The 5,230-nt window shown below is 34.1% G+C and overlaps 1 pseudogene; it reads left to right on the forward strand.

Annotated features, from left to right (window-relative positions):
* The first annotated feature begins 816 nt into the window (after nt 1–816).
* Nucleotides 817–1,834, forward strand: LOC120627369 (annotated as a pseudogene).
* Nucleotides 1,835–5,230: the final 3,396 nt, after the last annotated feature.

Raw genomic sequence — 5,230 nt, forward strand, 5'->3', positions numbered from 1 at the left:
ATTATTCCATCAGTATTTTCTTACGACGTTGTCACGTTCAACTATCGTCAGTAAGCAGACTTTACAGACAACCAATTTTTAATCGATACTGAGTCCAAAACAGATTTTTATAGAATTTTTGTCCGTCTGTCTTTACTTAAGTACATTATTAACTTAAATACATTATTTACTTAAGTACATTTTATACTTAAGTACATTTTATACTGAAGTACATTATTAACTTAAGTACATTATTTACTTTAGTACATTATTTACTTAGTACATTATATACGTAAGTACATTATTTACTTCATTACATTATACACTTAAGTAAATTTTATACTTAAGTACATTATTAACTTCAGTACATTATTTACTTTAGTACATAATATACTTAGTACATTATATACGTAAGTACATTATTTACTTCAGTACATTATTTACTTTAGTACATTATTTAATGAAATACATTATATACTTAAGTACATTATTTACTTAAGTACATGATATACTTTAGAACATTATATACTTAGTACATTATATACGTAAGTACATTATTTCACTAAATACAATAATGTAAACACAGTCGTGTGCGCATAGTTGTCCAGTGTGCACGCGTACACATTCTACCTGCCGAACACCAGTGCAGTTGCGTTGTAAACAAGTGACAGTGGTTTCAAACCTTTCGTCTGTAAAAATGTTTTTATGTGGAAAATGTAACAATGATACAGAGGAGGCTATTCAATGTTGGGTCTGCAAGAAGTTTTTTGACTATCCTTGCTCAGGAATAACTGAAATAGGCTACCGCAAGCTGGGTGATCGACAAGCTACTTGGAAATGTGCGACATGCAAACATGTTCAAGGTGCGAAAAACAGCCGGGTTCTCCAGTTCCTTCCCCGACATCTCTGTCAATGGATACTGTCATGGCGGAGCTCACTAAGCTGTCACTTCAGTTGCAGCCCCTTCCAGAACTTTTCAAGGATATTCATTGCATTAAATCGGATATGGCTGCACTTTCGAGTTCCACTCAGGAAATGATCAGTAGAATCGATAGACTGGAAAAAAGGATTGATAATATTGAGTCTGTAAGTGACGCCATGCCTGAGTTGAGGGTTGCCATATCTCAACTTCAAGAGCAGATAGATGAGCAGGATCAGTGGCTTCGATATAATAATATTGAGATAAAAGGTGTACCTGTAAAGCACAATGACCTTTCGACGACGACCTTTTCGATGTTTTGTCTAAAATAGGAACAAAGATAACCTTCCCTGTTTCTAAAAACAATATAAACTTCATCGCGCGTGTGCAGTCCCGAAATCCTTCTGAGAACAAAATCAAGCCTATAATTGTGTCTTTTATTAATAGATATCTTAAAGAAGATTTCGTAGCTGCTGGAAAGGCATTGAAGACACTCACAACATCTGATATCGGCATCCCAGGCAATACTAGAATCTTCATTAATGATCACCTGACGGTCAAAAATAAACAGCTGTTATCTAAAACGAAACTCCTTGCTAAGGAGAAAAATTACCGTTTTGTTTGGGTGAAGCACTCCAAACTATTTGTAAGAAAAAACGAAACGTCCCCCGTCTTAAGTATCAAAGCAGAGAAAGATTTGACGAAAGTAAAATAAAGTTAGTAACTAAAATAACATTTATTAGAAGTATATACCTAGAAATAAACTTTAATCTTAACCTCATACCTCTTCGTACCGCAAGGTTGGGAAGCACTGGCGTTCTTATCTCGCTCCTTTGTTCGATGGGCGCAAGCTATTCATTTGTAATTCCGAGCGCCTCCGTAGTTTTTGCAATGAATATTGCTAAGTTTGAATGGTGTTATGATAATTTATATTATTTCTACCTACGTTATGTAATTCATTCGAAAATATTGTTTTTTCTTAACCGAGTATTATTTACTGTTTGCATTGGTTACATTTTAATTTTATACACTGTTTACCATATTCAGGGCTTTTGGAAACTAGTTGCGTATATTATTGCTATTAGAAGACGTCGATTTCTATTACACTATTTTATAGTTGTTAATGGATTACTATTAAGGTACACTGCAGAATTAAGAAGTGCACTTAAGTATGATAATACAAACAGTAGTTGGTGTAAGTTTCTCCATTGTTTATGTTTAAATACAACGTTTTTTACAAGAAACGGACCTACTATTTCTATTAATTTCAACATATTGTCATTGATAACCTATGTTGGTGTTGCAACTAAGTCGTGTGTATTTGGAAGGCTGCAGTATTCTTATTACTGTGTATTAATTACTATGGTCTATAAGTGGATTACTTTTAGGCTTATTTGGTTTTTTTATAGTTATTGTGTGCAGTGTTCACTCTAGCTAAACTCAACATTTATCACCAAAATGTTAGGGGATTGCGGACCAAGACGGACACTTTTTCCAGAAATATTTTATTGAATGGTTACGACATAATTACAGGGACGGAAACTTGGTTGCTTGATAGTGTTTCGGACACGGAACTTTTTGACACAAGATACTCTGTATGGCGTCGTGATCGTGATTACAAGCAAATGTGTCAGACAAGGGGAGGTGGTGTAGCTGTGGCTACTAAAAAGAGCCTGAATGTTGAATGTAGGTCGGATTGGCAATCCTCAGCCGAAGACCTCTGGGTTTCAGTCACTTATCACAACAAAAATCGTAACACTTCGCGTATTCATATTTGCACTATATATCTCTGTGCGGAGAATAAAGGTAATTCATTTGATCAACAATTGGATAACTTTTTGATCAATCTTGAAAAATTAACTAATGAACATCCTAATGATATGTTCTTAATTTTAGGTGATTTTAACATGAGTTCCATTCGATGGAATGAAACTGAAGAGGGCCTTCAAGCTTATAATTTAAATGATAATAATTCAAGGAACTTTATTGATACATTATGTTTATGTAACCTTAATCAATTTAACAATATTAAAAATAACTTCGGTCGCATATTGGACTTAGTCTTATCGAATGATTCAGTGACTGTTTTACATTGTGATGACCCTCTAGTACCTGAAGATCCATACCACAAGGCCCTTTGTATCAATTTACCGTTCTTTTCCATCCAGACACTTCCATTGTCATCTAGAACTATGTATGCATAAAAAAGAGGTAACTTTTCTCAGATTAATGAAGCCTTATCGAATTATGACTGGGATACTCTATTGCATGTCGGGGATCTTGAATCTGTTGTCAAATCGTTCTATAAAATTTTGTATGAACTGCGAGATAGATTTGTTCCCTTAATCAAAAATAAAAGTAATAAATATCCATCCTGGTATAGTATTCCACTTATTAAAGCAATTAGAGAGAAATACAAACATTTAGTTAAATATCGTACGTATAAAAACCTAGAAGACAGGCTTTCATTCGATAAACTAAGAACCAGAGTCAAACTACTTGAAGATAACTGTTACTCATATTACATTAATTCACTTGAAGAGTCTCTCACGAAAGATTCTCAATTATTCTGGTCACATGTTAAGCGTAGTATTGCCAAACGTGCAACTAGCTTCTATCCTAAGTCTATGACTTATTCCCATTCTAAATCTGACACTGGAACGGGTATATGTGAACTCTTTTCATCATACTTTCATTCAACCTATCAACAAGTAACTTCTTCATCTTCGCTTGTGCAGCCAGGAGATTCTATTACAACTGACATTTATACAATTGAATTCATTCCCCAAGTTATAGAAAAAGCCCTAAAATCTTTAAAACCTAATAAATCAGCTGGCCCAGATGAAATTCCTGCCATTTTTCTGATTAGTTGTGCGCATAGTTTATCAGTTCCCCTTTCTATTCTTTTTCGGAGGTCTATATCTGAAGGATATATGCCTTCTCTTTGGAAATCTGCTTATATTACCCCTATTCATAAGAATGGCCCAAGAAATATGGTAGAGAATTATCGCCCAATCTCTAAACTTTGCCTTGTGGCCAAAGTTTTGGAACGTATTGTATATAATCAATGCTATAATGTCCTAAAGTCACAATTTAGTCAGAACCAACATGGTTTCTTAAAGGGTAGATCTACGGTCACAAACTTGGCACTATTCTTAGATTTTCTTACTGATAAGTTAGATAGTCGTGACCAAGTTGATGCTGTATATACTGACTATAGCAAAGCTTTTGACAGGATTGACCACATCTTGCTTCTAAAAAAACTGGCCTCCCTTGGGATCAGAGGAGATTTGTTTCGCTGGTTTTCTTCTTATATTAATAACAGACTTCAAACAGTTGTGTTAAATGGTTTTAAATCAAATTGGATGGCAGTACCGTCGGGTGTGCCCCAAGGGCACACACACACTTGTTGGGACCCTTTTTATTCACTATTTTTATTCATGATATCGATCTCTGCTTTATACATTCAAAATTTTTACTTTTTGCTGATGACTTGAAGGTATTCTGTACAGTCAATAATGTTAAAGATGCGGAACTTTTACAAGCTGACTTGTTTAGATTAGATGATTACTGCATTCAAAATAAACTTGATCTTAATGTCTTTAAGTGTAACTCTATATCTTTTACTAGGAAAAGGGAACCTTTTCTCTATGACTACATTTTAAAACATCAAAACCTTAACAGAACTGATATTATAAGAGATCTCGGGGTACTCCTCGACACTAAACTAATTTTTGATTATCATATAGATGCTATTGTGACCAAAGCATTTAAAGCTTTAGGTTTTATTATACGTGTTAGTAAACCATTCAAAAAAATGATAACCATCAAAATCCTCTACTGTTCACTGGTCCGTAGTCAACTAGATTATGCTTGTCAAATATGGAATCCTGCGTATCACATTTATATCAATAAATTAGAAAGTATTCAAAAGAAATTTATTAGATTCCTTAAGCACAAATTTCACCTTCCTAAAACTTCCTACGAAATATCATGTTCGGATTTACACCTTGTACCCCTTCATACACGTAGAAACATTGCCGACGTTTGTCTCTTACTTAACATTGTTGAGGGTCAATAGATAGTCCGGAATTACTTACTAAGTTAGATTTATTTGTACCCTCGCGATTACCTAGGCATAAAAAGATTCTGCACGTACCCTTAACTAAAACTAAGAATAGATTTAATTACTTTATAATCCGTGTCTCTCGCCTTCTTAATTCTGTTTACAATGACCCCGAAATTGACTTATTTTATGGTAATATGAATAGTGTACGTCGCAACTTAGTAGATAAACTGTTGCATGCTAGGTAAACTTAACACTTTGTTTTA

The sequence above is a fragment of the Pararge aegeria genome, chromosome 11, assembly GCF_905163445.1.
Source record: "Pararge aegeria chromosome 11, ilParAegt1.1, whole genome shotgun sequence".
NCBI lineage: Eukaryota > Metazoa > Arthropoda > Insecta > Lepidoptera > Nymphalidae > Pararge > Pararge aegeria.